The sequence below is a fragment of the Rana temporaria genome, chromosome 3, assembly GCF_905171775.1.
Source record: "Rana temporaria chromosome 3, aRanTem1.1, whole genome shotgun sequence".
NCBI classification, from domain to species: Eukaryota; Metazoa; Chordata; class Amphibia; order Anura; family Ranidae; genus Rana; species Rana temporaria.
In genome coordinates, this window is record NC_053491.1 from 482,898,916 (window position 1) to 482,912,674 (window position 13,759).

Genomic DNA, 13,759 nt, shown 5'->3' on the forward strand with positions numbered 1-13,759 from the left:
CCTTCGCCGGTCTCAAGTATTTTTCAGACTCTAATGCCCTGTACACACAACAGGTTTTTTTTTTTTGGAATAAACTCGGATGGTTTTTCCAACGGAATTACGGTCACACCAAATTCCGACCGCCAAAAACGCGGTGACGTACAACACGTACGACGCCAGTATAAAATGGAAGTTCAATTCCAATGGCGCCACCCTTTGGGCTGCTTTTGCTGATCTTGTGTTAGTAGAAGTTTGGTGAGAGACGATTCGCGCTTTTCAGCCTCGTGCTTTTCAGTCCATTGCAGCGTGACGAATGTGCTATCTCCATTAGGAACGCTAGTTTCACCAGACCGATAGCTCCCGTCTCATACTTGATTCTGAGCATGCATGGATTTTAGTGCGTTGGAATTGCATACAGACGAACGGATTTTCCAAAAGGATTTTTTTCCATCGGAAAAATTGAGAACATGTCTTCTATCTAAGTCTGTCGGAATTTTGGACGGAAAAAGTCTGATTGGGCATACACACGGTCGGAATATCCGATGAAAAGCTCCCATCTGACTTTTTCGGATATTCCGACCGTGTGAACAGGTTTTCTTCTAAGACTGTCCTGTATTTGGCTCCATCCATCTTCCCATCAACTCTGACCAGCTTTCCTGTTCCTGCTGAAGAAAAGCATCCCCACCACATGATGCTGCCACCACCATGTTTCACGGTGGGGATGGTGTGTTCACGGTGATGTGCGGTGTTAGTTTTCCGCCAAACATAGCATTTTGCTTTTAGGCCAAAGTTACATTTTTGTCTCATCTCACCAGAGCACCTTCTTCCACATGTTTGCTGTGTCCCCTCCCCCACGTGGCTTCTCACAAACTGCAAACAGGACGTCTTATGTCTTTCTTTCACCAATGTCTTTCTTCTTGTCACTCTTCCATAAAGGGCATATTTGTGGAGAGACCACTAATAGTTGTCCTGTGGACAAATTCTCCCATCTGAGCTGTGGATCTCTGCAGCTCCTCCAGAGTTACCATGGGCCTCTTGGCTGCTTCTCTGATGAATGCTCTCCTTGTCCGGCCCGGTCAGATTAGGTGGACGGCCATGTCTTGATAGGTTTGCAGTTGTGCCATACTCTTTCCATTTTCAGATGATGGATTGAACAGAGCTCCGTGAGATGTTCAAAGCTTGGGAGATTTTTTTTCTTATAACCCAACCCTGCTTTATATTTCTCCACAACTTTATCCCTGACCTGTCTGGTGTGCCCCTTGGCCTTCATGATGCTGTTTGTTCCCTAAGGCTGACCATACATGTTTACCTTTCTTGTACAATTGTCCTTTTGATTTACCAGAAACCATATAATATGAGGTAAAACAAACCAAACAACTTTTGGTTGTATAGAATTAGGCAGGCCCTTGCCTATGCACTACATAGTTCGAGGTAAATATAAAGGAAAAATGTACAAGAAAACATGTATGGCCAGCCTAAGATTCCCTAACAAATCTCTGAGGGCTTCACAGAACAGCTGTATTTATACTGAGATTAAATTACACACAGGTGGACTCTATTTACTAATTAGGTGACTTCTGAAGGCAATTGGTTCCCCTAGATTTTAGTTAAGGGTATCGGAGTAAAAGGGGCTGAATACAAATGACCCCCCACACTTTTCAGATATTTATTTGTTAAAAAAAATTGAAAACCATTTTATCATTTTCCTTCCACTTCACAATTATGTGCTAATTTGTGTTGGTCTATCACATAAAATCCCAATATTATACATTTATGTTTTTGGCTGTATTCAAGGGGTATGAATACTTTTTCAGGGCACTGTAGATAGTCAGTTGATAGACATTGAACTTGTAGCGCCATGGTGATGAAAACTTAATAAATGTGAAACCTACCAAGCACATTTATTTGGCAATATACCCACTAAACCGACTTAGGGTCAATTTTGCTCACTAAGCCACTTACTACTACTAGTGATATACCCACTAAGCCCTCTTACTTTGCAATAAGTCTAATAAGCCCACCTACTTTGCAAATACCCCCTAAACCCACTTAGGCCCCGTACACACGACCGAACATGTTTGCTGAAACTGGTCCGCGGACCAGTTTCAGCAGACATGTTCGGTCGTCTGTGCAGCCGAGCGGACAGGATTCCAGCGTACATTTGCCCGCCGGGCCTTTTTCGAGCGGGCAAATATTTCTAAACTTGCTTAGAAACATGCCCGCTGGAATCCTGCCCGTCGGACATGTTCGGTCGTCTGTACAGACTTACCGTACATGTCCGAGAGCCCGCCATCCCTCGCATGCGTCGAATGACTTTGACGCATGCGTGGAAGCATTAAACTGCCAGGGCCACGCACGTCGCCGTGTCACCTTCGGGGCGACGGCGCGGCCTCGTCGCCGCGTATCGTGTACGCGCGGATTTCTGTATGATGGTGTGTGTACAGCCATCATACAGAAATCTCCGGGCGGACATGTACGCTGAAAACGGTCCGGCGGACCGTTTTCATCGTACATGTTTGCCCGTCTGTACGAGGCCTTGGGGGCAATATACTCACTAAACCCACCTACTTGGCAATATATCCACTAAGCCCACTTACTTGACAACATATCCACTAAGCCCACTTACTTGACAACATATCCACTAAGCCCACTTACTTGGCAACATACCCACTAAGCCTACTTACAGTACTTGACAACATATCCCCTAAGTCCACTTACTTGACAACATATCCATTAAGCCCACTTACTTGGCAACATTTCCACTAAGTCCACTTACTTGACAACATTTCCACTAAGCCCACTGACTTGGCAACATTTCCACTAAGCCCACTTACTTGACAACATTTCCACTAAGTCCACTTACTTGGCAACATTTCCACTAAGTCCACTTACTTGACAACATTTCCACTAAGCCCACTGACTTGGCAACATTTCCACTAAGCCCACTTACTTGACAACATATCCACTAAGTCCACTTACTTGACAACATTTCCACTAAGCCCAATTACTTGGCAACATTTCCACTAAGCCCACTTACTTGACAACATACCCACTAAGCCCACTTACTTGGCAACATACCCACTAAGCCTACTTACTTGACAACATACCCACTAAGCCTACTTACTTGACAACATACCCACTAAGCCCACTTACTTGGCAACATATCCACTAAGCCCACTTACTTGGCAACATACCCACTAAGCCCACTTACTTGGCAACATACCCACTAAGCCTACTTACTTGACAACATACCCACTAAGCCTACTTACTGGACAACATACCCACTAAGCCCACTTACTTGGCAACATATCCACTAAGCCCACTCACTTGGCAACATTTCCACTAAGCCTACTTACTTGACAACATATCCACTAAGCCCACTTACTTGGCAACATACCCACTAAGCCCACTTACTTGGCAACAAACCCACTAAGCCTACTTAGTGGCAATATACTCACTAAGCCCACCTACTTGATGATATACTCACTGAGCCCCACCTAATTGGTGACATTCCCACTCAGCTCTTTTACTTGGCAATAAACCCACTATGCCCATCTGCTTTAGCAACAAACCTACTAAGCCCATTTACTTGGAAACATACCCTCTAAATCCACTTAATGGCAATATAGTTACTAAGCCAACCTACTTGGCAACATACCCACTAAGCCCACTTACTTGTTTTACTTGGCAATAAGCCCACTAAGGCAACATCTTTGTCCATATACCCACTGAACCCACCTAGTGGCAATACAGTCACTAAGCCCATATACTTGGCAACATATCCACTAAGCCCACTTACTTGGCAATAAGCCCACTAAGGCCACTTCTTTGGCAATATACCTACTAAGCCCACTTACTTGGCAGTAAGCCCGTTTACTTGGCGAAGAGGAAGGAAGGTGGAGGGAGCACAGGATACCTGAAGGTTTTTACATAGATATATAGATGCTTAATTTTCCCATGGGGGTGGGGGGGTGTAAGGTAGGGCACAGGGGTGGCCTGTTGTAATTCCCATTTTGGCCAGTGGATGTCCCTATAACCAGGAGTCAGGGAAGACTCAGGAGTTAGTATAGATAAAGCGGAGCTCCACCCTATAGTGGAACTTCCGTTTATCGGAACCCTCCCCCCTCCGGTGTCACATTTGACACCTTTCAGGGGTTAGGGGGGTGCAGATACCTATCAAAGACAGGTATTTGCACCCACTTCCGGAAGTCCTCTCTGCAGGGATTCTGCGGGTAGTACGTCACTTCCCGCCCCTGCCCGCTGTGTTCTGGGAAACCCTCGGCTCCCAGAACACAACGGGGACCAGTGAGGGCGCCGTAGGGAATCAGGCAGTGAAGCCGGAGCGATTCACTTCCTGATTCCCTCACCGAGGATGGCGGTGGGGGCAGCTGATAGACGAGCGATTGCAGACGTCGCTGGACTCCAGGGGGGGTAAATGCCCTAATATTAAAAGTCAGCAGGTGCAGTATTTGTAGCTGCTGGCTTTTAATATATATTTTTTTTTACAGCGGAGCTCCGCTTTAAGTGCTTGCCCTGCCCGTGCTAGAACAGGGGCGCCTTGGGTATGGGCCTATTAGGAAGACAAGGAGCTTCCTAGGTTAGTTGCCTCGAGGAGGGTGATTACTGGTTGTGGGTGCACCAGACAAGCATCTGGGCCTTATTCATGTAGCTTCACCTTAACCACTTAAGGACCGCCTAACGCAGATATACGTCGGCAGAATGGCACAACTGGGCACAAGCACGTACCTGTACGTCGCCTTTAAGAGCCCAGCCGTGGGTCGTGTGCGCACGCCGCCGGCGCACGCACGCGACCCGGTCCGAAGCTCCGTGACCACGCCAGCGGGACCCGCGGACCCGATCGACGGTTGTGCCACTTAAGACCCGGACCATTATGCAGGTAAAGGACCTGGCCAGTTTTTGCAGTTCGACACTGCGTCGCTTTAACTGACAATTGCGCGGTCGTGCAACGTGGCTCCCAAATAAAATTGGCATCCTCACGGAGCTTCAGACCGGGTCGCACGCGCGCGACCCACGACTGGGCTCCTAAAGGCAATGTACAGGTACGTGCCTGTGCCCAGCCGAGCCATTCTGCCAAAGTAAATGTGCAGGAGGCGGTCCTTAAGTCGCTAAAGCTTATTTGGTTGCGAGCCGGATCGGCACCTTCTGTTTTTATTTTATAAATCATGGAGTTCAGCTTTAATGTCTTCCCAACCAGTTAACCCCACCCCCTACCAGTCTGCTGATTGGCTGAGTCACTAAACATTCATAACACAGAATGATACTTCTCTAGCACACCCTGCTGGAGCTAACTCAAACAGCAAGTGACTGAGATGATACAATCTGTATGTAGAGAATGGCAACATGCATATACGGACAAGATGAATACAGCCCTCAGCTTCCTACAGAATCACAAAAAGAGAATTTATAAAAATGCTGCATCCCTGCACAGTATCACTTCTCTTGTCCTGTGTAATTCTCGGTATCTGTTCTTATTCTGTATGTATGGACTTTGCACAGTACCACTTCTCTTGTCCTGTATGTCGGGTGTAATTCTTGGTATCTGTCCTTATTCTGTATGTATGGCTGGTGCGGGGAACCTCTTGTACTCTTAGAGCTAGATTCACGTAGCTCGGCGTACCTTTTGGCCGGCGTAGCGCATCTCATATGCGCTACGCCGGCGTAAATCTGGGAGCCCAGAACGGTATTCAGCAAGATCTGGCGCCGTACGTTGCGCCGGCGTAGGGTAAATAGGCAGGCGTAAGCCCGCCTAATTTAAATGTGTAAGGTAGTGGGCGTGTTGTATACAAAGTAGCCGTGACCCCATGTAAATTTTTTCACGTACGAACGGCGCATGCGCGTGCTCATAGTCACGTCGCAAATACTCCCTAAGATACGCCGGCTCAATGCTTTCGACGTGAACGTAACCTACGCACAGCCCCATTCACGTACCACTTACGTAAACTACGTAAAATTCTACGGCTGTTCCGACGTCCATACTTTAACATTGGCTGCGCCTCATATAGCAGGGGGGTAAAGTTACGCCGGACGTAAGCCTTACGTAAACGGCTTAGCGGGCGCAAGTACGTTGTGAATCGGTTGTATCTAGGTCATTTAAATATTCTATGCGTAAATCTACGGAATTTCCCGGCGTGCATTGCTCCCACTGACGTCGCTAGGACGTCAGTGGTTGCGACGCTTACGTAAACGACGTCCGTCCGTATTCGAGAACGACTTACGCAAACGACGTTAAAAAATTTAAATTCGACGCGGGAACGTCGGCTATACTTAACATTGGCTGCGGCACCCTAGATACGACGGGGTACTGACACTTACGTCGGTCAGAGGAAGCTAGAATTCAGGCGTATCTAGCTACCAGAATGGCACGCATAGATACGACGGCGCATCTTTCTACTTACGCGGCGTATCTATAGATACGCCAACGTAAACCTATGCTGAATCTAGCTCTTGGTATCTCTACATTGTAAGGTTTTCTCTGTCTCCCTCTGCTGGACATTCCAGGAATATTCTCTGTCATATTCTCATATTCCCTTCGGCTGATGCCGGTCCTGTGTGATGGTGAAGGTTCGTTGTGCGGAGGTGTAAGAGGCATCAGTGTGGGAGGGGCTAGATTCTGATTTAAAGGATAACTCCAAATAAAATACTGTAAGTACAATATGGAAAGATTGGATCTAAGGTCCCCGAACCAGAGAACCAAGGGGAGGGGAATAGGACTATTACGATACTGATACAAAGGTAAGCAGTGAAAGTAAATATTTAAAACAAAAAAATAATTTTATTAAAGCACAGACAAAAGAAAATACAAAATTAAAATGGTGATAACCATCTACAACACCACAATAGAGGGGGAAACAGCACGATGGGTTGAAGGTTATGACAATCTCAACTAGTTTCGCGGTGTGTACCGCTTCATCAGGAGCAAATCTAAAAATGATTAAAGAATAAATCAATAATTGGATTAAAAAAACAACAACAATATATAAATCAATGTACCTTGATAACAAGGAGGGTGATGGTAAGTAGGGGGGTCCCGGGGGCAGGAGCCCAATGGTAGCACATGTTGGGGTATATGTGAACTCAACAAAGAGCGTGAGGGTAATGGTGGGTATATGTGATGAGGGGGACCACTCATGGTCCCAAGGGTAGCATCAGGGTGGTGATGCTAGCCTGTGATGCCTAGCGAGAGAGCAGGGGGAGAGTGTGGGATTAATGGTAAGGTATAATGACAAAAAATAAGGCAGGCTGAAGGTAAGGAAATAGAGCTAAGGAAGGACTTACTGTGGGCTGGATGAAGCCGCAGCAATCCCGGGACCCAGCGTTGGTAATCGCTGGGGGCAGGAGGTCCTATTTATGTGTCCTGCACCCGGCGCTGCTGACCCACATAGGTGGAAGTCGTGTCGCAGCGTCGCCGGGAGGAGCCGTGCGCATGACGTCAGTGTCACAGACGTGAGGGCGGAAGCCCGCACTAGGACACTTGCAGGTGAGGCACAGCTCTAATGATGGAGCCGCAAGCCTCACCAGGGCAACCCCAAGTCACAGTAGAGGGATGTCTGGAAACGCCATACTGGCTCACTAGGTGGCAGGAGATGGTGAGCAGCTAAGCCCGGTTGGTATTGCATAAAAGGCATGTATATATGTATATATATATATATATATATATATATATATATATATATCCCCCAGTTCTGGTGCCAGTTTCTGCAATAATAACCCCCAGCATTAGTGGCAGTTTCTGCAATAACAACCCCCAGCATTGGCATCAGTTTCTGCAATAATAACCTCCAGCACTGGTGCCAGTTTCTGCAATAATAAGCCCCAGTTCTGGTGCCAGTTTCTGAAATAATAACCTCCAGCATTGGTGCCAGTTTCTGCAGTAATATCCTCCAGCATTGGTGCTAGTTTCTGCAATAATACCCACCAGCATTAGTGCCAGTTTCTGCAATAACAACCCCCAGCATTGGCATCAGTTTCTGCAATAATAACCTCCAGCACTGGTGCCAGTTTCTGCAATAATAAGCCCCAGTTCTGGTGCCAGTTTCTGAAATAATAACCTCCAGCATTGGTGCCAGTTTCTGCAGTAATATCCTCCAGCACTGGTGCTAGTTTCTGCAATAATACCCACCAGCATTAGTGCCAGTTTCTGCAATAACAACCCCCAGCATTGGCATCAGTTTCTGAAATAATAACCTTCAGCATTGGTGACAGTTTCTGCAATAATAACCTTCAGCATTGGTGCCAATTAGCCAGATTTAGATACAAGAGTGTATCTGTCAGCGGGGCGTAACGTATCTCATATACGTTACGCCGCCGTAAATTAGGGCGCAAGTTCCGTATTCAGAAAGAACTTGCGCCCTAAGTTACGGCAGCGTAGCGTATGTGGTTCCGGCGTAAGCCCGCCTAATTCAAATGTGGATGATGTGGGCGTGTTTTATGTAAATTTAGTTTTAACCTACGTATTTGAAGTTTTTTACGAACGGCGCATTCGCCGTTCGTGAAAGAATCCCAGTGCGCATGCGTCGGATAGAATGCCTAAGATACGTCGAACACTGCCTACGACGTGACGTAACTTATGCACAGCCCTATTCGTGTACGACTTAAGCAAACAACGTAAAAAGATAGGCCTGTTCCGACGTCCATACCTTGCATGGGCTGCGCCACCTAGGGAGCAGCTTTATCTTTACGCCGGCGTATCTCTAACGTAAAGGGCGTAACTAATTGCGACGAGCACACGTACGTTCGTGAATCGGCGTATCTTGCTCATTTGCATATTCGACGCTGCAAACAATAGAAGCAGCATCTAGCGGCCAGCGTAAATATACACCCTAAGATACGACGGCGTAGGAGACTTACGCCGCTCATATCTTAGCCTAATTTAAGCGTATCTGGTTTCCAGAATACGCTTAAATTTACGACGGCGTAGATTCAGAGTTACGACAGCGTATCTCTGTGAATCTAGCTAAATGTCTGCAATAATAACCCCCATCATTGGTGCCAGTTTCAACAATAATAATCCCCAGCATTGGTGCCAGTTTCTTCAATAATAACCCCCAGCATTGGTGCCAGTTTCTTCAATAATAACCCCCAGCATTGGTGCCAGTTTCTTCAATAATAACCCCCAGCGTTGGTGTCAGTTTCCATAAGTCACTTGTGGTCTCCTTTATTATAAGAAAAATAAACTTTAGTGAAAAAAGCGTAAAAACATTACACCCAAACACTTAACCCCCACAAAAATAAGGGTACATTTCAGTCGGGGTTCCTGTATAGGGAAGAATATGTGAGAACACACATTTGTGGCGGATATCACCTTCACAGATATAGGTTTATTTTTGCTAAAATATAAATATACAGTAAACCTGCAACTTGTAAAATTTTCCACATTGGAAAATTCGATTTTTTTTTCTACATATATACAAATATATGAATAAATTATACTCCAAAATACATAAATAATAACTATGTATTCACTGTTAACAAGTCCATTCCTCCTCCTGTGGAGTGATGCAGACTGAAGGCAGCTATGAGGCTCTTCATCCTCCAATGCAAAAGGGGAATTCAAGACTGCCCCTCCTCCGTAGGGTGACACAGACAGAAAGGGACTATGGGGTTCTCAATCTTTCATAAGGTGACACAGGCAAAAGGGAACTATGGGGCTTTCTATTCTCTGGTGACACAGACAGAAGGGGACTATGGAGCTTTCCATTCTCCAGTGACATGGACAGAAGGAGGCTATGAGGCTCTCCATTCTCCATAGGGTGACACAGCCAGAGGGGGTCTTTGGGGTTCTCAATCCTACATGGCATGACACAGACAAAAGGGGACTATGGGGCTTTCCATTCTCCAGTGACACAAACAGAAGGGGACTATGGGGCTTTCCATTCTCCAGTGACAAAGACAGAAGGGGACTGTGATGCATTTGCCTATATGTCTCATTGTAATTCTCCCTGCTTGTTTGATGCTGTGTTAGAGGTAGAAAGTCATTTAATGTGTGATTCAGTCCTCTGCTAAAACAGCATGTTGAAGTGCTAATGTCCCCTCACTATTCTAAAGGTTAATTGGTCTATTGTGTTGTGTGAAGGAGATCTGTGTTTACCCTTAAAAGATGTGTATTGTATCATCAAGCTAAATGATTAGATAAGTGGCATGTTAATTATTCTGATTGCTTCATTGTAATAATTACCCCCCACTGATGTCAGTATCTAAAGAAATGTGTCTGGCAGGTTTGGTGCCAGAGGGTCTAGAGACTGATTAGTTCAAGGAGAGATCATTGTTTCCAAGGATCTGTATTGAAGACCCCTACTGTGTGAGGGGGGGCGGAGATTGTCATTAACAGCTTGTAACCTGCATATAACCAGCTGAATGCTGGCATTAAAGTGTGTTGTTCCAGCAGTAAGCTTGGCATGTGTGCCTTATTGGGCGATCCCAGGAATATCCCCCCTTGTGGAATATTGGGGTGATTATCTTTATGGGAAGAAGGGAAGACTTTGACGGGGATATCATACCAATACCGTCACAATTGGTTGGCAGCAGAGGGATTTTCCCTTCTACTCTCCTTTACACCTGGAGTCCAAGCAGACACTGGAAGAACTACTGGAAGTTCGTGGAAGGATTGCTAGCAACAAAACCAAGCAGGTCATCATAGCAGAATTAATGGAGCTAGACCAGGAGAACGTGATTGCAGCAACGCCAGCAGTACAAGAGATGGAGACACCCGTGATTCAGGAAGAGGAATCACCAGCCAACAAGCTAATGAGAGAGAAGCTAGCATGGTTCGGTCCGAACCCAACGCCGGATGTGGTACTGAAAGTGATGGACCTGTTAGTAAACGCAGAACTACAGTTAAAACTGGCAGCAGTCCAACAAGCAGCCGCACATTCTCCAAACAGTGAGTACAGCACAGCAGACGCAAGGAAGATTCCGTTTAGCGCTTTTAAAGCTTTTGATGAAAAGGACTGTGAAATTGATAACTACCTGGCAGATTTTGAGAGACAATGTAACCTGCACCGAATAGCTAGAAGAGAGTGGGTTGCAATATTGTCAGGCAAACTGTCAGGCAAAGCTTCTGATGCTTTCCGGACCGTGCCAGATCAGGATATCCATAGCTACGCCAGGGTTAAAGAAGCGCTCCTAGCTCATTATGCAGTAACCCCAGAGTCCCACCGACAGAAGTTCAGGGACTCACGCAAAACCACAAAAGACTCTTACGCGGAATGGGCATGCCAGTTGTCCCTGTCGGCCTCTAACTGGGTTAACAGCAGCCAGGCCACCACCGCAGAGGACATTTTGCAACTAATGCTCCTGGAGCAATTTTACAATCACATCCAGACGGATGTCAAAGATTGGGTGAGAGATCGCAGGCCCATGACTCTACCAGAGGCCGCGAAGTTGGCGGATGAATATGCGGATACTCGCAAGACAAACCAGGTCACACCACGGGTACAACCTCCACGACCAACGGCGCCCTCACACCCACCAGCCGCTAGATACCAACCTCCTAACAGACCGATGACATCTAGCCCTCGCTATCCACGCCAGGAGGACAACGAACAACGATGCTTCCGGTGCAAACAGCTGGGTCACTTCAAGCAGAATTGCCCCCTGAATGACAACACCAGGTCAAATTGGTCTCAACCTGGGTACCGCCCACCAGCAGCAGCCCATTGTGTAGACTCGGCTTGGGATCTCCAGGAGCTGGGTCCGGAAGAACCATTGGACACCCTTTACGAAGTCCTCACGGTACAATCTGGTATTACGGACAACAGGGAACACCATTGTCAGCTGGTCATGGGTGACAGCCATGAGCCAGAGGGGCCCTGGAGGGAGCTGGGCAGAAAGAGGCACCGCCGGCCACCCTCCAAGAAGAAGAGGTCCTGGAAGCCGTATAACAAGCTGACCTGGGAGGAGAAGAAGCGACTGGAGGAGAGGGAGTCGCAGCGGGCGTCCCAGATGCGGGCCGAGATGTTCGCCAAGGGCCCACCGGTGGCCCCTTACACCACCACCCAGTTCCTGATGATGAAGGACCACGTGGAGAGCCTGCAGGACATGAGCAAGCAGGATCTGATCCGTGAGTACATAGAGCTGGAGGAGTGCATAAGCCGCATGGAGGAGGAGAACAACCACCTGAGGTCACAGCGGGCTGACCCCCCCAGGCTCCATGAACTGGAGATGGAGCTGGAAAAGCTCAAAGAGGAGAACCGGCGGCTGGGGAGGGAGCAGAGGGTGGCTGACCCCATGGGGCACTGATCCCCCCCCCCCCGGACTCTGAGCACCAGTGCTACAGCATTTCAACAAATATAACTTTTTATTTTTATGAATCTCCTGTGATTGTCACTTCAGAGCCATAACCTGCCCCCTCCCATAGCGGGACACCTAGACGGCGGCGCACAGACCCATTCGCCGTCTTCACACTGACTGCTGGTGACTCTGCAGATCGCACAAAGACTTGGGGACTGAACGGCGTGTGATCTGACGACCTGGTGGCATACCTGAGTCTGAAACAGTTGCCAAGGGAGGTCAGTCACGCCAAACGGAGTTAACCTCGGACTAAAAGCTCTGAACCCGTCAACCCTACTGGACCAGGAAAGGTCCAACCGGGTTTGCCGGAGCAGGGAGAAAAAGGGGGGCCATTGTGATGCATTTGCCTATATGTCTTATTGTAATTCTCCCTGCTTGTTTGATGCTGTGTTAGAGGTAGAAAGTCATTTAATGTGTGATTCAGTCCTCTGCTAAAACAGCCTGTTGAAGTGCTAATGTCCCCTCACTATTCTAAAGGTTAATTGGTCTATTGTGTTGTGTGAAGGAGATCTGTGTTTACCCTTAAAAGATGTGTATTGTATCATCAAGCTAAATGATTAGATAAGTGGCATGTTAATTATTCTGATTGCTTCATTGTAATAATTACCCCCTACTGATACTGATGTCAGTATCTAAAGAAATGTGTCTGGCAGGTTCGGTGCCAGAGGGTCTAGAGACTGATTAGTTCAAGGAGAGATCATTGTTTCCAAGGATCTGTATTGAAGACCCCCACTGTGTGAGGGGGGGCGGAGATTGTCATTAACAGCTTGTAACCTGCATATAACCAGCTGAATGCTGGCATTAAAGTGTGTTGTTCCAGCAGTAAGCTTGGCATGTGTGGCTTATTGGGCGATCCCAGGAATATCCCCCCTTGTGGAATATTGGGGTGATTATCTTTATGGGAAGAAGGGAAGACTTTGACGGGGATATCATACCAATACCATCACAGGGACTATGGGGCTTTTTCCATTCTCCGGTGACATGGACAGAAAGGGACTATGGGGCTTTCCATTCTCCAGTGACACAGACAGAAGGGGAATATGGGGCTTTCCATTCTCCGTTGACATGGACAGAAAGGGACTATGGGGCTTTCCATTCACCGGTGACATGGACAGAAGGGGACTATGGGGCTTTCCATTCTCCGGTGACATGGACAGAAGCGGACTATGGGTCTTTCCATTCCCTGGTGACATGGACAGAAGGGAACTATGGGGCTTTCCATTCTCTGGTGACACAGGCAGAAGGGGGCTATGGGGCTTTCCACTCTCTGGTGACACAGACAGAAGGGGACTATGGGGCTTTCCATTCTCCAGTTACATGGACAAAAGGGGACTATGGGGCTTTCCATTCTCTGGTGACACAGGCAGAAGGGGACTATGGGGCTTTCCATTCTTTGGTGACACAGACAGAAGGGGACTATGGGGCTTTCCATTCTCCAGTTACATGGACAAAAGGGGACTATGAGGCTTTC